This window comes from Sapajus apella, unplaced genomic scaffold (genome assembly GCF_009761245.1).
Source record: "Sapajus apella isolate SASKATOON/1434 unplaced genomic scaffold, GSC_monkey_1.0 scaffold82, whole genome shotgun sequence".
NCBI lineage: Eukaryota > Metazoa > Chordata > Mammalia > Primates > Cebidae > Sapajus > Sapajus apella.
Genome location: NW_022437022.1, coordinates 5,085,651 through 5,110,264, shown reverse-complemented (window position 1 = coordinate 5,110,264; position 24,614 = coordinate 5,085,651). Strand labels below are relative to the sequence as shown.

Genomic DNA, 24,614 nt, shown 5'->3' with positions numbered 1-24,614 from the left:
CCGGCACTCCTGTGTGCTCATCTCCTGCAGCAGACACAAATGCTCGGCATGGAACAGGGCACAGTTCTCCTAGCAGGGGCCCGTTAGGAGTGGGCTGATTACTTTGGACCCTCACATTAGGCAGGAGGCAGCAAACTGTCCTCGCTGGAAAAGACATTTATTTTGGGTATGGATTCACCATTTCTGTCTGCCTTGTCTCTAAAAACATCTTTGTCCATAGGCTTATAAAATGTCCTAGTCACGATATGGCCCTCACACACATGCTTCAGAACAATGAGCTCATTTCAATACCAAGGAAGTATGGCAATGAGATCATGTCCATTGGCTTTTCTCATATTATCAAGTATCCCGGAAGTAGCTGGCCTGAGGGACTGCTGACTGACCTAGCACAGCCTTAGTTGTGATGTCCATAGGTGATAACATTTGGATAGCCTGGGGTTCTATCTGATCTATCTATCTATCTATCTATCTATCATCTATCTATCTATCTATCTTCTATCTATCTATCTACCTACCTATCTTGTCTATCTATCATTCTATCTATCTATCTATCTATCTATCTATCTATCTATCTATCTATGATATATATTTGAGCTCTTATATATACTCAGAGCCAGCAACAAATATATGGTGCTGCTTCTCTCACTGCCAGAGAACACACCTGCAGAATGAATTGGATGAAGTGGGAATGGCTACTTTCACTACTCTGATAACTCATTCACAGAATGTTTCATTCCTGTCTTCTCAACTCTGGGCTCTGCTTGTTTAAATGTCTTTATACCTAAGAGGGCAAGGTTTCCAATGTTTTGGTTGGGATTTGACAAAAATAGTTCAAAAAAGAAAAAAAAAAGAAGTTGAGACTGGTACCTGGCCATTTTGAGTTCCTTAAACACTGAAGTAACAGGAAAAAAACTGCCTGGGACACTGGTCACAATTTCTAGGGGAAAACTGAATTGCTACTACACAACAGTGAGAGAGAGAAATAGATCTCATGTACAGGTAATTCCTGTGGCACCTCACAGCATTTCCATATTCAAAGGTACAAGTTAATGAAAACTATAGCAACCAATAAAGATTGAACTATTGGGCACTTAGAGCTTTGAGGAATGAAGATTTGGGTCATATTATACAATGAAAAAAAAAAAAAAGACAACCTCCAAACAGATATGGCTGAGGGAAAAGATAATAGAAGACGAACTGTAGAAGAGAGATGTTATAAAGAAATATAAACTTATCAGTTACATGAAAACAGTGTAAATACATGTATGTATATAGTAAGTAATATTTCCCTTCCTTATCTCCACTAGTTACTTATATGTTTGTAATTTTGTGGTTAATGTGATCATTTAAGTTATTCTTTAGGTTATAAGATATTCTGTTGCAATTAAGAAGAAACTGCAAGAGAAAATTAACATACTTTAGAGATGGCTAGCATGATGGTTGGAAATTGTGCCTTCCATTGTTTACAACAGGCCAAAAGAGTCTTTGAATGAATAGCTGTATCTTACTAGGTATACCCATGGAGGATTTGCCTTTTTGAAAAGGAACTTCAAGTATGTGCAAAACAATATACGTTCTGAAAAGATATGGTCAGTGTGGGCCAAAGGGTTGGTCAATATGAATTACTTAATTATTGTTTCTAACATCAGAACCCACTATTTATATTCCATTCTCTAAAGTTTTGGTTGGGATTTGACATTAAATTACTCAAAACTCTTAGCAGCTGGTTTCTCGCTAGACTATACTAAGAGGAGGCACTAGAGGGAGACTGGAAAACAAGAGGAAGAGAGAAGGGGCTTGCTTCTTCCCGTGGAGCTGATTTCCCTGTAAGTATCATTCTGGCAGCAGCACGCCGCCCGAGCAACAATTGCTTCTCCCGGAAGCAGCACATTGTCCAAACACTAGCTGCTGTTTCCAGCCTGTAGTTTGTTTTAGGCAAGGAGAACTAGCCCCATCATACCATTTTGATGATCCAAACCCCAGCTCTGAGAAGTCCCATCTGTGAGCTTTTCGGTTCTGATAAACCTACTCTCTTCCACTAACACCAGGGCTGATGGAAGCTTCTTGCTGTTATCATCTCTCGGTTTCCTTAATATTTCATTTTTGCTTTTCCATTTTCTAACTCTGTGTAATGAATTCTCTCTCTAAACTTTCCTCTGCAAAAACCCATTGGGATCTGTCTTTTCCTTGCTGGGAAAGGGACAGAGCAAGGTTGTAATCAGTGAGGTTGGGAGTTCAACACACTACCTTAAGTACAAAGTTGTAAACAGCCAAAACCAGGGATGAATAACCGCAGACATTAAGCAAGAAAGGCCCATCAAGCTGGGAATCTGGATTTGAAATGCAATTGAAAAGGGAGAAAATCCAACATAAGCACAGGTTCTGTGGCTGAGTGAATGCAGTATGAAAGCTGAGATTGCAGGTGTGGCTGTGAGATGCGGAATTTGAGGTGTCTGGGGGCATCAAGATGAACATTTACCACAAGCAAGTGAGAACCATCTAACGTCCAAGAAAGTGCCACAGGACTAAAAATAAAGACTTGAGGAGGATCTGCAGTGAAGTTTATTTAACTCTGAGGGACTAAGAGACAACTAGACAGGAGAGTTTAGAGAAGGAAAAGACAGAGGTTGAGAAGTAAACTTCAGGACCATCCACGTCTAGGGGGCTGAGAAGCATGGCAAGTCAGCCAGAGAAATGAATCAGGGTTAGTCGGGGAAGAGACTGAGAAGGAACGAAATCCCTCAGTCAAGTGTCAAAGAAGTCAGGGAAGTCTTAGAAGGTGGGAGCCTGGAGAGGAAGGGAGGGTCAGTGGTGCCAAATGCTTGCACAGGAAGCTCTGCCGGCATCGAGAATGATTATTATAGAAAGTGAGGAATTCTCTCAAATGCCACCTTCCAGCCTGCCAGCTGTCCTGTGGGAATGTGACACATAGTCCTCAGTTCTGATTTAATAAGAATGACACTAACAGTTAGCAAACATAGAAACGGGTAAAACGCTGCCAACATCGTGTAGCACATCCCTAAATACAGCCCATAGGGACTGTCTCCGCATGCTTCAAATCCAGCCCTGGGGCTCTGCAAATAACCGCATGTGAGTCCTCGGGCAGCACCGCACCTCAGAGGGAGAAAAACAGCCCCCTTGCATTCTCAAGGAGGCGCTACTTCAGATTTTTTTTTTTTTTTTGAGTTCTTCACTGGCGCAGAACTTTGTTCTATTTGATTGCAACATGTAAATATTATCATCATATCTTCCTTTATTAGGGACAATATTTTTTCCCTACAAAAGACTTGAACTGAAAGAAATAAAACACTGTTTCAGTTTCAGGGATTCTAGGGAGGCTTACAAGAATGGATTAGAATACAATTACTCCTGTGGAAATCTGGGGAAAAGATCCAATACCTATTTTCTTGTCTCTACCCACCCAACTACTCACAACCTGTCATTTATACACATAAAAGCAGCAGTCACTGTGCAACACTTCTTCCGTTTCTGGTAACGTACCATGGTCAAATCATAAAAGAGGCAATTATTGAACCTGGTAGAGCTGGTGGCAATTTTTAAACAGAGGTACAACTCACATTCAAAGATGATACATGGCAGGTACTCAGTAAGTATTTGTTGAATGAAGGTGTAAATGGCTATATGACGGCCAAGACACATCCTGTCTAAGTCTGTGACTCTGTTACAGTTGGAGGATTAATTGCTATATTTAAAACAGGTAGAGAGTTGTCAGAGATACTACCTGCTATGAAGATCGTCAGAGTCTATTAGATATGGATGACGTTTCATTGCCAGAAATACCTTCCTTCACCCAAAAATTAGCCACAGAAGCAGGGCTTCTGTAGTTTATGATGTCTAAAAGGTAAACTCCATATGTGATACATGAATGCAAATGTGATTAACATAATAGTTTTGAGTGCCTATTTACTGTGTAACACTGTGAAAAAGCACAGTGGGAGACAGAGTTAGAAACAATGGCTGTGCTGTATAGATACTTATCACTGCGGAAACAAAGACGGAGACAGACTTCTCTTTCTCATTCCTGATGGGAAGCAGTACTCAACACGGGGTTCTGCATGTGGACAAGCTCTCAGGGCTTAGCCAGTGGTACCTGGCCATTTCTGAACTCGTAAAACAGAGCGTGCATTAATATATTCAAATTTGTTTTGTCTAAAGTCCTCAAAGGTTGTTACTTATCCTTCAACCGTGGCTGCCTAAAGCAGGCGTACCTGGTTAAGATTGATTCCACAGCCCTGCTTCACTTAGTTTATCATTATTTAGGAAAAGGTCAAATTGTGTGGTCAATGTTGCCATGGTTCATTTTGGAATAGCAAACTCACGCATTTCCACAAGTTTTCCCACTGATGAATTACATAAATATACATTTTTTAGCAAGGTTTCTCATTGTGAGAAGCCTCACCTCTCCTCCAGGCTCCAATCCACTTTCAATCCTGGTGCAGACCAGCTACCAACGGTTGACTTCTCTTGAGCTTTTGCAGCTACTCTTGGTCTATCTCAAGTTAAAACTGGAATTTCTCATACGTCTCTTCGTGCCCCAGTGTCTATTCGACCAACAGTCCCCTCTTTTACTCTAAGTCATTTCCAGTTTTTTTCTAGGAAGTATGAGCACTCCTTTCCCTAATATTTTCCTCATATTTCATTTTACACTTTCCCATGCTCTCTCACTGAATCACACTTTGCACTTATTCGGTTAAATGTCGATTGCTTCTAGTACATACTGTGACATACTATGTTAAATAACTGAAATCAAGAACAGATAGTATCTGTACCAATGTAGTGTCATGCTCAATTATAAGCTCCCAGTGCTTTTCCTTTTTACATGATTGATTTCTAAACCAATAAAATGGATACTTGTTCCAAGTTAGAAGGATTTCAAGACATACATTGAAATAACTGTCAGATAATATTGGTGCACTTTGCAACAAAATCAATTATACACTGTTCATACTCAGTTGCAAAAGCAAGGCACACTTCCCGTGACTACCTGCCTAATGCACTCAATGCCAAATGACTTTTCTCCCAGTCACAACATGAAAAGCCTGTTACCCAAAATGTGCTCTTCTATAAACTCAACTTTCGCTTTCCACCAATGACCCTTTCATTGCTATCTAGCAAAAAGGAGCTAAAGAGTGAGAAAGATGAGTTAAAAATTCAAATCAAGGGAAACTTAAAGATTCAAAGCTTCAAAAATTAGTAGGCATACTAAGTAACATTTTTTCTCTTCTTTGCTACGTTTCTCTAGAAGTAGTGAAAGCAGTGAGTACCTTGTACCATAATTTCACATCCCAGGAATCAATGGCCAAGAATGGCCAAAGAAAGAGTTGGGGTCAAAAACTGAGAGAAGCAAACGGGAAAAGAAACAACTAACAAAATATGCCCTGTTGAGAGTAAGAAGGAAAATCTGCATTCAAACCTCTCCTAGAAATTATAAAAACTGCTCATTACTTTGAATATCATGTTGTAATTTTAAAATATTTCACTAAATAAAAAGGCAAATTAAGAAAATTCTTTTATTGTTCCATCCCTATGGAACCATACGGATCTCAAAGTTCTTGAGAGGTGCCTTTACTGGCATATTTATAAACAACTAACATAGAGTTGGCTGGGTGCAGAGGATCAGGCCTGTAATCCCAGCACTTTGGGAGGCCAAGGTGGGTGGATCACGATGTCAGGAGATCGAGATCATCCTGGCTAACACGGTGAAACCCCATCTCTACTAAAAATACAAAAATTAGCCAGACGTGGTGGCAAGCACCTGTAATTCCAGCTACTCAGGAAGCTGAGGCAGAGAACTGCTTGAACCCAGGAGGTGGAGGTTGCAGTGAGCCAAGATCATGCCACTGCATTCCAGCCTGGGCAACAGAGTGAGATTCTGTCTAAAAAAAAAAAATACAGTAGGTATTGATCCCTTCACTAGCTGGACTCCAACTATGGTAGTATGAGAGCTCTGTACTTCTCACCTCTTCACACTATTTCTTCTGCATGATGCAAATTCTCTACTTCAGCCCTACTTCTCTTTTTGAGAATGTTTACTCAACCAAAATGTCATATCCTAAGTGAGACTTCTTATTGCAGAAACTCCACTGGGCTCCCTTACCCTTATTTCCTCCAGAACTTTCTGCTTTCCTTTCCCCAGCTTTACTGCAGTAACTACTGAATGTATGTCTTTAGTGCTAGAGTGTGAGCCTCCTGAGGGCAAGAACCATGTCTCTTCTGTTGACAACAGCATTGCCGGTACCTTATTCAATGCCTACCACATAACAGAAAATAAGTAGACATCAAATTAGTAAATGAAAGTGTGAAGTGAATGGCAAAAAGTCATCATAGCAAATCACTAAAGGGGTTCCTTTACCTGTTTTGCATATGTTTGTGTTTTTAAGAGGTCATATAGCCTGAAGATACGCTATGTATATTCAACCACAGATAATCCATCAAAGCAATAGATTTTTATGGTATAAGAAGAACACCTAGATCAGAGTATGTGGCAAAAAGTGAGAGAGATGGCAAAGAGGCCAAACGTAGACAGCATCTGTAAACCATAGCACCAGCCAACTGTACAATCTCACACCTTACCGCAGGAGACAAAGCAAGTCCACATTATCTTTTCAGTAGTGCATTTATACTACAAGTCTCCTAATAAGAAGAGTTGTCTTGGGGCCTGTTATTTTCTGAATGTATGTGCACCTCCTGAAACTCATATATGGAAACCTAATCCCTAATGTGACAGCATGAACGGTTGGAGCCTTTTGGAGGTAATTAGGTCATGGGCACAGAGCCCTCATGGATGGGATTAGGGCCCTTATCCCGGGAGAGGTGCCTTGCCTCTTCCACCATATGACGCTACAGAAAGAAGGTGCCATCTACGACAAACTCCTCACCAGACACCTCATCTGCTGGTGCCTTGATCTTGAAGTTCCAGCTTCCAGAACTGTGAGAAAGAATGGCTGTTGTTTCTAAGCTACCCAATTTATGGAATTCTGTTATAGCAGTCTGAGGTGACTAACAAGCCCTAGTTCACTTAAATGGTAAATGAATGCTTTAAAATGTATACTCAACTAGCACTTCGAGAATCATCTAACGGATAACATCACATACGGACTGACCAACAGGGTTGATGATCTAAGTGAATGTGAAACCAGAGGCTACAAAAATTCTCAAGAGCAACAATTCTTGATCAGATTTATCAGAATTTACTGGGTGGCTTTATCTTAAGTACTTCATCATCAGTAATCCACCTAAGGTTTTTTAGATGAGCTTTAATTTTATTTACAATTGATAATATTTTGTTGGCATCTAAAAATTCTGGGAAATGCCAGAGAAAGTAATATGAATACAGCTTTTAAATAAAGATTCAAATATAAATGGGTGTTTGCAACTGGTATAAAATCTCATATTTGTAAAGCATTTTATCAACTTAACATTTTGATATTACTAACGTAGATAAGGCAAACTGATATAGCAAGAATGAAAATACACGTATGGAATAAGTGCTGTAAATATTTTCGAGAGCTATATATTCCTTAGTCAACATGCAAGGAAAATGGTAAACAAACAAGGATGCTAAATAAGAAAAACTTGGAACGTTCCTCAATGTACCAAGCAGAATGTGAATATGCCACTTCATTCGAGGGTGGAGCATTCTCTTTTATAAAATAAAGTCAAATATGCTAATTTTATTTCCAAATATTTAATACTTTAATTTAAAATACTTTTCCTGGTATGAGAACTGTTTCAGAGAACTTCATAAAGTTATTTATAATGTTGTTATAAATATTATTTAAAATTATACATAATGGCCTACTGCTCAAATTATAGAGTAACTATATACAGTAAGTCCAAACCTATTTTTATAACATGTGGGAAACAAATTTTCCCCTGTAGAATATTTACACTGAGAAAAAAACAGCTATATTGTAGCAACTAAAAATATACAAAAATAGGCTGGGTGCGATGGCTCACGCCTGTAATCCCGGCACTTTGGGAGGCCGAGGTGGGTAGATCACAAAGTCAAGAGATCGAGACCATCCTGACCAACATAGTGAAACCCCCGTCTCTACTAAAAACACAAAAATTAGCCGGGTGTGGTGGCATGCGCCTGTAGTCCCAGCTACTTGGGAAGCTGAGGGAGGAATATCAATGGAACCCAGGAGGTAGAGGCTGCAGTGAACTAAGATGGCACCACTGCACTCCAGCCTGGTGATAGAGCAAGACTTCATCTCAAACAAAAAAAGTACTAAATAAAGGAAGAAAAAAGTGAGCCTCACAGTCTCAGAGGCTTTAGAATTGAGTGGAGAATGAAATCTCCCTCTCAATTAGCTTTGGAAAAATCCTAAAGAACATAACAGCTCTCCAAAACAAGGTTCCATCTTGTGCAAGCCCTACCCGATGAAGAACAAACTTTCAGGCTCCCAACAACAGGAATCTCACACTTTGCAGCCTGTCTTCACTTCTCTTCCACCACACTGCCCGACAAAATCTTCTCAGATGCCCACAAATGCCTCTCACCTCAGAAATTCTTTTTCGTCTTGATACTGATTCTTAAATAGTAATATCTTTTGGTCAAACCCATTTATTTCATCTGTCACACAACAGAAGTCAATGATTTTTAGAGGTCAAAAATCTCAGTGATGACCCAATAAAATCAAACTTCTTCACAGTATGTACACACATGGACACATAATTTTGCATGCATTTCAAGGCTTATAGAGTAGGTCTAGGACTGACGTGAAATGAATGTGTATCAGAATGGCTAGAATGATGGTAAAATATAGCTAGGGTTCATTTTGATTGGCTGTAGTGTGCATTCACATTGGGTGGTGCCCAGGAACAACCAGTAGATAAATGTTTTGAATAGTGCTCTCTCTGGGGACATGGGTCCTGATCTAGACAGTAGCAATAGGAAATCAATGGCAGTGCTACATCTGTGGTGACCATGCCATCATACAGAGAGGCTACATGAGACAGACTGAATGCAATTTATATTTTGCAACCAGGAAGAATTTGATTTCTAGGTTTATCATTCACTTACTGTGTGATACAAGGGCACTTATTTCTTTCTAAACTTAAATTTTCTCATCTGTGAAATGGAGATAAACAACATTTTTGTCATAGGACTGGAAAAAGAATCATATGAAAACTATCTAGTGTCTGGTAAAGAATGGATCCTCATCAAATAGATGATATAAAGACAGTGACAACAATGCTGAAATGTTTATTGTTTAGGTAACAACTCGACACTCCCTTTTGCTCCATGATGCCCAAGTTCAAAATACTTTTCTTAAAATTTACATTTCATTCACAATCATTTCTATTTCAAAATCCTTCCTTTCCCTGAAAATCACAGCTTCATGGCATTCATTAATGATGCGGCAATTCCTACTACCATGACATACTCTGTCATGAAATACTTGCAGGTTCAGCTTAATAATGACTTACTGAGAATGCATCAGATGCTAGGCATTATATATATGTATAATTTTATATATACACAGGAATTTTAGTAGATCACATGGTTATACCCTCTAAACAGGAGCCTAAGGAACAGCAGCTTCAAATGAGAAAGTTTTCACATGGTAAATAACATTCAAAATGCCAACCAGAATACACAGCAATGCAATAATGGCCAGATGAATTTTAGTTGTACAATGTTCTCTCTTCTCACATTGTTTTCATAGCACACATTTCTAGGTTTCTATAAAAATGCAGCAAATGATGAAAAGCAACATTTGTTATCTTAGTTTATATTAGTAACTCAATTTCCCTTAGGACTGCCATAGATGTGGAAGGAGTTTGGGATTGAATTAATGAAGCTATTTGGATAACTGCTGAAATAAGATCCGGGAATAAAATAATGTATCTATAAATCTTTTTCTGTGTCTTTAGATTCTGCAATCCCTTGAGTTACTTTCTTGGTACCTGGAGGAGAAAATGATTATTTTAATTTTAAAATGCCAGTAGGTGCAAATATACACTGAGACTTAGAAACAAGCCTTAACACAGATACTTCATATACTTCAGATACAAAAATATAATGTTTTTGCACTGCCAATCTTCTAATAAAGACTTAAAGAAAAGAGAACATTTAAAAATATTTATTCATCATCCATTTCTTCAGCAAATGTAAAGGTAGGATCTGTTGTCTACAGGATCCTATATAGGTTTGGGCTTGGATCATAGTCTGTGCCTTCATGGGCATCATGGTCCTGGCATGGAGTGAGGACTTACACAGCAACACCACTGGTGAGTGGGGATGGTGAACCGATGATCACTTACAGATTACCTGCCACGAGAGCTCATAGGATAAAGAATTACATATAGATGGGTTTGGTTACTGAAGAACGAGGTTTGAGCTGACCCCTGCAGATGGGAAGGAATGGACACAGAGAGGAGAAAGCACAACTTATGCAGGGGGAACAAACATTTCTGAAGGTGACAAATTCTGCTGAGAGGTGACTGATGTGAAACTTTGGGGAGTAACCATGAAAAGGCAGATTGGTGTTGGACTGCAGATTCATACCTGGGTCATGAAGAGCGGGCTCCATTTAAGAAACCTTCAGTGTTTGTGTAATGCCTGACATGTGGTACCTGCCATACAAACGTGAGGAATGAAATGGCCAGCGCTTCACCTTGACCATGGACAGGCCATATAAGAGGCAGCAAGGCATACTATAAAATACTCTGCATTCAGGGTCTCCTCCTAACAATTAGCATGACCTTGGGCACATACATTATCTTGTCTGAGAAACAATATTTTAATCTAAAAGATGAATATAACTGTTTTATCTAATGGGGTATTTGTGAGGTTCAAATGTAATCACAGCTGTTGAAATGTACTGGAATAATGACATTGTAATCAGCACAGAAGAGACCAGTATGATGTCTATTAATTATTCAAGTAAGAGCTGGTGACCATCTGAAGTGGAAATGGGGAGGCAGGGACTGGTGTGAGGTGTAAAGGACAGTTCAAAGTTGAAGGTAACAGGGCAAGGATGAGGGCATCTCTGTCTCTGAAATCTACTCTGGTAAGTGCTGTGGACAACAATCAAGAGGATTGGTGGGATGGTGGGTTACAAGAGGGTGTGCAGAGAAACCATCTCAGAGGAGACAGCATTTGAGCTGGCATTTAAAGGAATGAAAGCGTTCCAGGCAGAAAGAACAGAATGTAAAAAGGTCCTGATACAGGAGCTCAGTAACAATATGAGTGAACACTTTAGAAGCTCATTTGGCCACAGCACCATGGGCAAGGTCGGGGCAGCAGGACAAGTGCTTGGAGAGATGGCTACAATCACATCAGGACAGTCCCATGGACATGGTGAGGACTTAGGGTTTGACTGTGAATGTGATGGGCAGGCACATGGTTTAGACACGTCTGAAAAATGGTAGAAGGATCACTATGGCTGCTATGTGAAGAATCAGCTGAGAACATTCTAGACATTGAAGAGTTGGAGGAAGAGGACTGGGGAGGAGGCTGCTGCATGGAGGCATGGTGAGGGATGATGGTGTTCTGAACAAGAGTGCAGAAGTGGAGAATCTGTGAAGTGATCAGATTCAGGATCCAGCTGGAGGATGCGTCAGCAAGACTGCTGATGGATTAGATGGGGGTCTGTATGAAGAAGACAGGAGTCAGATAGGACTTGAAGATATTTGTCCTAGCAACTGAGAGAGCAGTGGCGCTATTCTCTGGAGTATGGTCTTTTGGGGGAAGGGCAGTTTGGCAGGGAGTATTTTGATTTCTGTTTGGTACATGTAATATTTGAAATGCTAATTCCCCATCCTACGATCCAATGTGTAGCTGAATACACAAGGATAGAGGAAGGGAGAGAAATTAGGGCTGGAAATATCAATTTTGTAGTCATCTGTGTATAATGCTATAGAAATCCACAGGCCTGGATGACTATACTTTAAAGGGCATAATAATGGAGAAGAGTTTTAAGGTGGGATCTTGATGCTCAGTTCTGAGGTTGTTGGTAAGATGAGGAGGCAGATGATGTCCCAGAAGTCACAAAAGAAAATGACCGCAGCATCTGGGGACGTGACGATCCTTGGAGCCCTTTTGAAAAGTGGTAGGAGGAAATGACTAGAGTGGGAGGTGAGCATGGAGAGATGGTGAGCCCAGATATTTTTTGAGGAGTTTTTAGTAGAAAAAGAGAATTTGGGTAGTAGATGGTAAGTGTGAAGAATGTAGAAGGTTATTTACGAAATCATGTAACTTGGGAGATGCTACAGCAAGATCCTGTCTGATATGAATGAATTATCCAGTGTATGTCCTCTTATTGAATATTTACAGAAGTCTACATAGTAGGTGCTATCACTATTTTAGAGATGAGAAAATGGATTTGCAAGGGAGACAACATTCGCCAAGACAGCATGTGAACTGGTAGAGCTGAGAAGGAATTCCAGCTCAACTGAACACTAAAGAGGAAGCTTGGGCCAGCAGAGCACATATGCAATGTCAATAAAATCATTTCTAACTCACATCTGGGAGTACGGGACTCTGGGTTAAAGGAAAAATCTCCAAATCCCTTATTAGTTGAATAACCATGCTTTCCTTTGTTTTGTTTGTTTATTCGGTTGTTTGCTTGTTTTATAAGTTACAGATGGAAGAGAACATCGAATATTCACCAGATATTTGCACAGAACATTTCAGAGCCGGGGAAGTGGCCAGGAGATGTTTCAGAAGGGAGAGAGTGAAGTAAATGGGCCCAGGCACTTCAAGGACATAGAATTTATTTAACTAGAATGTCTGAGTAGGAATAAATGAAGGCAGAAGAAAGTTGAAAAATCTTGGATGATCTAGTTAAAGGCTTAGAAGCAAAGAGTGAGGATTTGGACTTGCTTCTCTTTAGAGTGAAAGCTACTCTGAGATCAAAGCCATAGGTGAAAAGAAAGGTTGACAGCGGCATTGAGAATTGATTGGAAAAAGGTTTTGATGGAGGCACAGAGTGCCAAAAAGAAAGTGGATGTCAGCTCATTCTCCTGGTAAGTAATTACAATAATGACCCTATGCTAGCACTGTTGAAAACGAAAGATTAGAGTCCATTATTATAATACACCTATTTTTATAGGAGAAAAATATCCCAAGGTTTAATGGAAACTATTCATACTGAAACGATGACAAGCCAATACTGCTAGTACTTTCAATAAGAAATATACATGTTATAACAAAACCTACCACTATAGTAATCACCCAGTGCATCCTGCCTTACTGATGTCATATCAGCAGCATCACCTTTTACATAAATAAATTTTGTCTAATTTACAAAATGTACTATTTTTAAGGAATAATAAAGTGTTAGTTTTTTTGTTTTGTTTTGTTTTGCTTTTAGAGACAGGGTCTCCCTCTGTCTCCCAGGCTGGAGTGCAGGGGCCTGATCATAGCTCATTGTAGTCTCGAAGCTCTAGGCTCAAGAGATCTTCCTATCTCAGCATCCCAAAGCACTGAGATTACAGGGTTCAGCCACCAGGACTGGCTTAAACATTGTTGATTCAAGGTGCTGAAAATGTTTTTACTTTTATTCCCGATTAGTTGTCCTAATTAAAATTTTAAAATAAATCATTGACTACAGAATCTGAGAAATTAAAACAACAGTAAATTAGATCCTAGCTCTTAAGTGGGTGGAAGGGGTATGCTTCCTTCACCTATTAAACTGACATTTATTTATACCCATAGACTGACTGAGGCAACAGAAAGAGAAAAAGTGACTTTTAATAATGCATTGAGGCTCAAAATTTTAAATCAGAGCTGAAATCGTTACTCCAAAAGTCTACTAGAGTCCTGGGGCCATCTACCTCCTTCCTCTGACTCTTGTCTCTATGTCAGTGACAGTGTATGTAGCTGACAGTGGATCTGCAGATGAGAGAGAGGGTCTTTGCAATGAGGATGGTCAGAGAAGGTGAAAGGCTGAAGGAATGGGGGATGGGGGGGTCATATTCAGTCTCCTTTTCTGACACTCCTGATCATTTCTGATCACAAAAGTAAGGGACTCCTTGAGATGGCAAACTGATTTATTTGAAGAACAGAATAAAGGTCATATTAGGATGAACTAAGTAGTATATTTACATTCTACAAAATCATTCAAAATACAGCCTTTATTCAAAAGCCCAAGTTGGATGAATTTTCTGACTGAAGCCTTGTTGGGTCTCCAAACAGGAATTCACTTCAGCCCTGAGTCCCCAAAATACCTTGTATATATATTTTAGGAAAGAAACATATTCTGCTTTCTTAATTTCTATTACAACATAATGTATTTATGTATATATAAATATATAATATATTTTTATAAATTATAGATCATCTAATTTCTATGATATATAAATTACATATGTATGATTCATTTTCTATTTATTATGTGTTCATATATGCATGCATATCTTACTCAGGAACAGGAAAAGGAACATCTAGGCAAAACTCCTTCCCCTTTAGTAGGATTCACCACAGGATAACTACACGATTTGATGCATTTCAGCTGTTTGAATATAAGTTAGCTACTTAGTAATACATTTGCAAGTATTTAATTCTTTTTGAATAAGCCAGTGTAAGCCTTAGGTTGCTGAACTCTGCCTTGTGCAAACGTCACCTCATTTATTTACTTGGTACAAAGAATACACTGGTAAGCAATATGTTTTGGCTTCCAAACCATCAGTTATGGGTTTAAATTTGGAATTTAGAATTTACCAGGTAAGTTATTTGGAGTAAGTTCATTAAACTTCCTAGGCATAAGTTGCTTCATTTCTTACAATGGGGACTGTGGCTCCTTGGTTTGTTGAAAAAAAACGACATGGGATGATGTTAGGGAAGTGTTCATGGAATGGCAGGCTTTGTTTTCAGCATCGTTACTGTGATCAGCTGAATTGCTGATTTTCACCTTAACCACAGGAACCCCGAGTGGAAAAGTCCTGAGTCATTTATGTACTCATTACTTCAGGGGATCAATTCCAAGACACAAAGCTAGGACCTCAGCATACTGTTCACAGCCAGTTGCCTGAACATGAAATGTGAGAGAAGCTACTTCCTGTAACAGCCCAGAGAACCCGAAAATTAAGGAATTGTATTTATTTATCCACATTTATTAAAATATTTACTTTGTAAGTATAAGAAAATTTAAAAATAATTAAATATAATTTTATTTATGAAGTGGGCAGAGGTGTGTTGCAGTGAAAAGGGCAAAAATGTATAGAAAAAGGATTTATCTTACAAGTACCTCAGTTTTTAATGAGATTTGAAAAGCAACACTCAATCTATTCTAAGAAAAATAAAGTAACATCACTATGAAAGAACAATCATGTAATAGAAGCCTTCAGCTTCGAGAAGTTTACTTAATTCCAATTAATTTGGAAGTCTAACTGGGAATATAAAAGAATATCATTGCATTGCACAGGCTTTAAAATCAAACAAGTCTGGACTGAAATCATAACTTGCCATTTGCCAGCTACTCAAACTCTCTTGGAATCAGTATCCTTATTTATAAAATGAAGACAATGTTAGTACATATTTAAGCAAATGTTTATAGAGATTACAGAAAGCAGCTGAAGTATCTGAAACTACCCAAGACACCTAGTTCTTCACTTTAAGGGTTAATTGCTATGGAAATTTCTCTCCTACTATAAGCAACTAGAAAAATAGAGAAACAACTGTTTTCTGACCGCCTCAGTCTGTTTTGTGCTGCAATAACAGAATTCCTGGCACCGGGTAAGTGACAATGAACAGAAATATATTGGCCAACAGTGCTGGAGGCTGGGGTGCCCAGTATCAAGCTGCTGGCATCTGGCAAGGCCTTTGTGCTGTGTCAACACAGTGAAAAGCACCACATGGCAGAATGGCAAGAGAGCGCAAAGGGGGCTGAACTTGCCCTTTTATAAGGAGCCCAGTCCTGAGATAACAAACTTACTCTAGGACATGAACCCATTCATGAGGCCTTATCCCCTCTTAAAGGTCCCATCTCTTAATGCTGTTACAATGGCAATTGGATTTCAACATGAGTTTTGGATGAGACAAACATTCAAACCATAGTGGATATATAGGAATGATATAACCATAGTGGATATACAGAAATTATATGTATATGATTGGACTGCAGGTAATGCAGGACTGTGATCCTGATGTGAAGGAAACCGACAGAGATTTGACCTTGTTAGCTATAGCAGAGTAAGGGAGAAACAACACAAAGCCAAGACATCTCGGTGAATGGGGAAGACACAAATCAAGCTGAGAGACGCTAAGGGGCTAGATTGCTCAGGACACAATACCTAAAAGAAGTGATTTGCATGGAGAGAGTTCTGGAAATTTGCAGATAGGCTACCTTGAATCTGTGGCTGAATATTTTTTTCCATACATGCACAGAGTTAGCAATTCTCAAAGCTCACACAGAGTTGGGATAGTTTGTATTCACACCAGACAGTGGAGAGACCTTATGGTACTTGAGGCATCTCGTAGAGTTGCTAGAAGACTACTGTCATCATGGCGGGGCTAAATTACCCAGAGCATTATGGCTCTTCTGGATGCCCCAGCCAAATTTAAAAGCAAGCCTCAACAGGATCAGATTGATGTCGACTCACTTAACTGCTGCCTGTATAAAGACAAACATGTTTTTAACAGAATGTTACGAAATACAACACCTAATTTACAGTGTCTGGAATCTAGTAAATCACTATGAAGTGTGCAAAGACACATAAAAATAGTAACCACGACCAGAAGAAAAATCAATTTAAAAAGATCCAGAAATGACAGAGATAAAGAAATTAGCAGTCAAGAATATTTAGCTACTATTACAAACATGTTCCATATGTCCAAGGAAGTAGAGGGAAAGAGGATCAGGATGAGGAGAAAAGTGAGTGTTGGAAGTCTCAAATGCAATATATGGAGAGGAAAAATACCATATTTTAAAATAAACATACACTAGGGAGATTAATAACTGATTAGATAATGCAGGAGGGGAAAAGGCCGTGAATGTGAAGAAATAGCAAGAGAACCCATTCATAACTGAGCTCATCGAGAAAACAGGTAAGAGTATCTGTGACCTGTGAAGCAACACCAAGTGGTCCAACACAGGAGAAACTGGTGCTGCCCATTCAGGCAGGGAAATAATAAGGCAGATAAAGCAAAGCTTCAGAAGTTTTAGGAGTTGAAGATGACTCAGAGAAAGCAAGAGTGGGAGCTAAGAATGAGGGAAGAGATGATTGATGCCTTCATTCCTTCCTTGATAGCTAGAGATGGGACATTATTTCCTAAAAAAGAAGCTCAGAGTAATGAAATTCAATTTGGCACAATACCGGAAAATGTAGTTTTTTTCATGCATATATTGTACCTTTTGTTGTCACCTCTTTGGGGGATGGTGGCAGAAACCAAAGGAGGTCCTTAATGCCTTTGGCATCAACAGTGGTGTTTCCTTGGCGTCTACGATAACACCCCTTAATTACCCTGTCGGCATCTGAAGTCCTGGCAGAATAAAATTGGGTGAACATTTTTAGAATAAAGTATCTTCAAAAATATAAAGCCTTCCCTTGAAGAGCAGACAGCTGTGGAAATATACAAAGAATGGTAAAATCCACTAGCAAGTGAAGCAACACAGAAAGACGAATGCAAGCTCAGGGAAGAGACAATTATGAACAGAGGCTTCTGATGACATGGGATGCGGCAAGTGGCCACTGCAGGGTAAAGAGAATCGGCATGTCAGTATCGAGGACAAACACCCATAGCACTCTCCATACATGGGCCATGGCGGGCAGTTTGCCTAAAACTAGCACTCGGAATAACAGCTTGTTTTCATCTGAGCTGTGGACTCACGCATAGAGATTAAGTTTCATAAAGCAGAAATGTACATCAGCCTCAGAGGGCATTAGTAAAAAGTGTAAAAACAGCCCCACACCTATACAGAGGAATAAAACGAAGTATCTGTAGGTACCAATTGCTCTGAAATGACCCACTCCAAAGATTAGAAGGTGCCCTCCTGCAAGCCTACTCTGAGTTGTTCCAGGATACTGAATAAACGCTACTTAGAACAAATGTTCAAATATAGGCAAGCCCATGATATTTGTGAAAAATTAATGCCGCCAATGACTTCCTTTATTAAAAAGGTACTTTGCAAGGGATAAAAAGGTGGGCATTTGAACGATTTTAAGTCACTAGATAGTTCCGTGAAAACAGTTCAGCAGGAGTAGCTATTAGAATAAAAGCACTGTCCTTGATAACATGGTTCTCAACATTCAATGGGGATTTCATTATGATTAGTTTTTACACTCTAAAATTCATCCACTTCCTTCTAGCTTCCTGTTTAAAATTATAATTTCTAAGACTAAGAGCCAATTGCCCTTCTAGCCTTTTGCTTTTCATGATAATTCAGAAAAAAAGAGAAATTGAGAAACATACTATGGCACGTAATCATTTGCAAAAACGACTCGTTCAATGCCTGCCATGTTCAACTTCATTTTATAGCACCTATCTTGGCAATATAAATCGTGTTTGGCTGCAGAGGTGTGCAGTGCAGTACAGTGAAGAAAAGCAATCCTGACAACTGAAAAATAAAGCACAAATGTGTGTGTGTGTGAGAGAGAACGTGTGTGTATATATGTGTGTGTGGTTGAGAAGGGAGAAGCTCTCTGTTTTTCCAGCTTTCTTTCAAAGGCGAATGGTGTTATTTCGGTGGGTTTCCTTGTTAATGTGTACAGCAAAGCAACGCCACTGGAGGAAAGAGACAATTGCCACATCTTGGAGGGTTGCCAAACGACCTCAAATCAGTTCAAAAGGAGCTCTCTCACCAGTTCCACAAATGAAAGCTTTTAATCCAGCACATGCAGATGAATTGTGTCAGGAATATTTACTATTATAAAGGCCGTGATTTTTTGAAACAAAAGCCTATATTACATTAATTTTTAAAAGGAGTAGCACAGGAATACTGTAAGATTATTTGTGATATGGTGACTATTCAGAATAAAACATGCTAGCATACTCATATTTTTTTTATAAATTTTGACTTTTATGCAACTTCCCCCAAATCCTCTCGAAATCAGTGTTAAATAAAATACATTTTCTGTTTTTTTAAATAAAAACTATCTAAAGTATCTAAAATTCAAAACTTTGAAAGTATATACCTAAGCCTTCAAGATCGAATCATATTTACTTACGGGTTTATTTTTCAATGGGTTTTGATAAACCAAGTTAAATATATTTGGAATACTTCAACTGTGCAATCTACAGTTAAATGTATTCAGAGAAATTCTAGCCAAATGAGTGCAGTCACTTACCTTACTGTTCAATTAACATTCAAATTAACCATTTAAATTTCAACATATTTTGCTTTATTGCTTATGTATTTTAAGACAACATAAAAATGAAAGAAAACATGCTTGATTTGGAGGCAATATATACAAATTACCCATGACTGTCAATATTGGTAATAGAGAAACTTAAAAAGTATCCTGTTGACTTTAAATAAATGTAGAACATTGCTATATAGTATATTTGCATAAATGGTGTATACTGTTGGGACTCACAAGGAACAAAAGAAGGTTGTGCACAGGGAGTTAATGCACACGAAGAACAGGTATAAAGAACTAGCTGCCCATCGTCCCATTCAATGGAAAAAGACTTTTTCCCTAGAGAAGAACTAAAGGAGAGTCAATCTAAGCAGGATTATTTCTGTGTTATCTGTTCTGAAAATGACACACCGAGACAAGATGATCACCAAGCCCTTTCCGTAAATATAGTCTGCCATGCACCATTGTAGAGCTGTCACGTTGACTATTCTGACTCATATTAAATATCAAGAGTATGCAAACACATGATCACGTATATTAATATCCATGCATAAGCTGCTTACATGATTTTAGTTCACAAAACTCAGATATGAAGCTCTATTAAGTATGAAAAGCAGTAAGGCAAGAAAAAGGAGAGTAGCCAGTTAAGAAATGGACAGAAAAAAAGATGAAAATGCATAGTGAGAAGGGATATTATACTGGTTAAAAGTACAAGCCCAGGTCATGGGGCTACCTGCAGCAGAAACTCCAGATATTAGCCCTGGCTCATGCAGCACAGAGGGCAGCCCGGTACTGAACAGCATGCATCCTGCAGTCAGACTTCCTGGGTCCACATCCTGTCTCTGCCAGGTACTTGATGTATGGCTTTGGTCCAGTAAGTTAAACCCTCTTGGCCTCAGTTTCCTCATCTGAATAATGAAGATGATCATTGTTCCTCCATTATAGGCTTGCTATGGAGACTAAATCAGTTAATGATCGTCTTAGAACTGTGGTGGGAACATCGTAAGTGCTATCTGTCTCCTAAGTAAATGGCCATCCTAACCCCTTGGATTTTTTATTTATGCAATAAAGATAACAACACTTACCTCAAAAGGCAGTTATCATCAAATTATTTGAGTTACTATTTGTACAGCGTTGCCCACAGTGACCAAAACATGGCAAACATCCAATAAACAGTAACAGTTAGAATTAGTATTACTTTAGTGAAGAAACAGCTAAGATTTAATAAACACCTACCATACTGAGCATTTTACATTATTAATTCATTTTATCATGACACCATGTTTGAGGTAGATTTTATCATCATCTCTACGATAAGGATGGGCAATTGGAAACAGGTAAATAATAAATACTACTAGTCTGAGTAAAGTTACTACAATTGAATAAAAAAATTTAGTTAATAAACCAAGGCAATCAACGTAATTAGTTAGCCACGCAATGCCTTTGGACTTTTTCTCAGTCAGTCCCCAGTTCTGTGACTGAATTGGTGAAGACGATTTGCAGTATTGGCACTCAATACATGGCCAATTGTTCTAGAAGACGTTATTTATTTATACATGTGAGAATTACTGAACACCTTGGCAGGGGCTGCTAGCTAGTTGTCTTGGTGATACATATTTTTTTTCTTCTTCCTTATTGAGTAATGAGATATTTAAGGTAGTAAAATGCCCACCCACAGCACTAGATTTCCAAGTCTCCCTTGCAGCTAGAAGTATCGTTGACTAATTTCTGGCCCATGAAATGTTAGCAGAAGGCTAAAATTATTACTTAAATGCAAAGAATACTAGCGGGCACAAGTCATTATCAGCAGTTCTCCTTTCTTCTTCTTGCTTGCACGATGGACTTGATGGCTGATGCACCATACAATGTCTTGCACCAAGAGGTGACCTTGGGAAAACAGCCATAGACTACGGGCAATGAGGCAGAGATCCTAGTTCTCAGTGGTGATACATGTCAGCTTTAGACTACCTATGACCAGTCTTCTACCAGAGAGAAAAAATACACTTCTGTCAGGTTTAAATCACTGGAATCTCTGGCCTCTGTTGCTAGCAGGTGAATGCAATTCATGCTGATATAAGCAGCCATATGAACTAGACATCAAGGGCAAACAGGATACATTTGAAGAAAATAATGCAAATAATTAAATGTAATAAGGCATTGCACATATTGGGTAACAAATAGCAAAGAGTATAATGAGATTGCCCAGGAGCAAAGTGTTTATTCCATCTGCATGGGTTTCTTAGAGGTGATGAAGCTTGAACTGAGTCTTGAAAAATGAGAAGGCATTTGATTCAAGAAGACAGGAGTGAAGCAATGGGCTGCAGCCATTCCAGGCAAAGAGAACTCATGGATGAAAAAAAAATCACACAGAGACATGAGTAACTAGATATTTCCGAATCAAACTGTTATTAGTCAGTAGGGTCAAAAATATATAATTTTGTACAGAATGGATAGTATATTTAATTGAATAAGACATTATAAAAATTATCTGTCTGTTTAAAGAAATATACATATTCTTCTCTATGTAATATGCCTAAAAGTGCTTGACACTGAAGAAGGTAAAGAAAGGAGCTGGTGATGGGGCTTCCTAACACAGCCTCTCTCAAAATGCAGGAGCTCACCACCACATCTTGACCCTGTTACCATGCACACTTGGTTGAGGTTAACAAAGCACACTTTGAGATAACTTTAAAGGCAACCTTTAGAAAAGCACAAATCTCTAATAAATTAATATTCTCTCATCATGATAAAAACACATAAAATATGCAAGATGAACTTTAATATTCATGACACATCTTTCAAAAGATTGATATCGAATGTAATAAGATAACAAAAAAGCACTTTGTAGAGGTGCTCAAAGTACTTTCAGCATTAGTGAATTCTTACAACATCCTTGTAAGAAAGAATGGAGGCAGAGATTATTCACCATAACTTACAGACAGGACTGAGGGTGGAAGGATGCTCTTAGAAGGTCATTTGGTACAGCTTTACGGTGCTCCAAGCCTTCCTGGGAGCTGGTCTATCAACACTGGCTTCCCTGCAATGTCGCCAAGTAGGTGCACAGGAACAGTAGGACCTATGGTCACAGGCCCACCCCCAGGTCAAACTTAAATATGTGTAGTAGTTACGCCATTGCAGAAGGGGCATGACAGCTTTCATAGTTGATTTCAGGAAGTCTTAGTAGTTCTAAGTGACTGCTGAGAATTGGACTGATTTTTAGCTTGGCATGAGCAAAAAGCAAACAGCTTGCTTGGGTTGCTAACCCTTAGTATGAGCTTCGGCACAGTGGGAAGTACCCATAAATGGTCTCTCCAAAACCCAGAACACAGTGACACGGTGACAACCACCAGCCACCTGAGCAGCACATTGCAACCATTTGTATAGATTTCATTTTATCAATCCTTTAAAAAAAATATACACCATGGAATACTATGCAGCCATAAAAAACGATGAGTTCATGTCCTTTGTAGGGACATGGATGAACCTGGAAACCATCATTCTCAGCAAACTGACACAGGAACACAGAATCAAGCACCACATGTTCTCACTCATAGGTGGGTGTTGAACAATGAGAACACATGGACACAGGGAGGGGAACATCACACACTGGGGTCTGTCGGCGGGGGGAGCTAGGGGAGTGATAGTGGAGGGAGGGGAGTTGGGGATGGATAACATGGGGAGAAATGGCAGATATCGGTGATGAGGATGGAGGCAGCAAACCATATTGCCACGTATGTGCCTATACAACAATCCTGCATGTTCTTTACATGTACTCCAGAACCTAAAATGCAATTTAAAAATATATATATATAAAGAAGTTTCCTTCATTTCATGATATATTCATCCTGTCTCCAACTTCCCAAAACAAGAGCTATGACTTTTGATGGAAAAGTATACTTTCAAGATGCAATTTTAACTAACCTTCCTAAGAATATTTTCTCATATTTTTATCATATGCACTGCATAATTTGAATTTTATATTTTTTATTGATGTAACTTGTGCCAAGCCTGGGCGATGAATGCTGTGGAATGCTTCACTGTGGACGGCCTCTCTGCTATCGTGACCCTGGATACTTGAATGGTCATGGGCTCACATGTGGTTTCCCGGGCTTGGATACAAATAGCACCTTGGATTCTTTCGAATGTCAGCTTAAAAACCATCCTCTCAGAATGACCTGTAGAGGGTCCCCATTTAAAGTGCCCCATATATTTTCTTAACATCTCATGCTTTTTATTTTCCCCTAGCACTTACTGCAATTTCTGAATACTGTCATTTATTTATTTTATGTTTCCCCCATTCAACCCGTGGCTTTTTAAGTTCTTTGATGACAGGGTTAATATTTACTTTTCTCACTAGTGCCAAAAACACTGCCTTGCCGTGATTAACTGCAATGTTTTTCTAAATGAATCAATACTCTCATGGCTTCTTAAAAGAAACAGGACCCTAGATAAGACCTGATGAATGCGTACGGGATGCTGGGCAATCAACATTCGGACCACTCTCCTGCGTCCCAGTTGCACACACATCACCAGCCTTAGGGCAGCCCTGGCAAACTCCCCGTGTCCAAAGCTGAACTCATCTCAATTTTCTCTAAATCTGCCCTTCCCTACAGTAATGAAACTGTTATATACATGACCATATTATCATAGCCTCGGACACCCCAGCTAGAAATCCGGGCACCCTTGACTGCTTTTTACCACAAGTCCCCACACTCAGTCCGAGTCTTGTCGTTCTGCCCCCACTGCATAGACTCTTACAATAATGGCGGCAGACTTGACCTGTTCGCTGTTTGCCCCTCTGGGTCCCACCAGCAGAGGTCTGCTTTAGCCATGATAAAACACTTCCAGTTTCCCATCCCCCATGGCTTCTCAGGTGTCCAAGCTCTGTTTCAGAGTCATTTCTGCTTCCAGCTTCTTATGCCTTTTCAATATAGAGAACCCCAGCTGTTTCTTCAAAATTCATTGCGGAGATTACTCTTTTTTTGAAAATCTCCAACTACATCACCCATGCTGAGTTAAATGTCTTTTACTTCTAGTTCCATGAATTATATTCATGCTTCTTTTATCACAGAAGTGACTGGACCATTCTAGCTGTCTCCACTGCGTCTTGAGCTCGATATAAACAAAGCAAGTGTCTTTCACCACCTATCATCTACGGCTGGGACAGTGGCTGATACCTAGTTGTATTCAAGGTTATTTAGAAAGGTATGGTTTGCCTGGTAAAGATCACTTTAACGGACCAAGTAAAAGTGTCAGAGGCTGAGTACCGTGGCTCATGCCTGTAATCCCAACACTTTGGGAGGCCGAGGAGGGTGGATCACCTGAGGTCAAGAGTTCGAGAC

At 39.3% G+C, this 24,614-nt stretch overlaps 1 protein-coding gene across 3 annotated transcripts in view; it reads right to left on the bottom strand.

Annotated features, from left to right (window-relative positions):
- PRKN (parkin RBR E3 ubiquitin protein ligase) overlaps positions 1-24,614 on the bottom strand; it is a 1,407,348-nt gene that overhangs the window by 773,016 nt on the left and 609,718 nt on the right. The window lies entirely within an intron of this gene.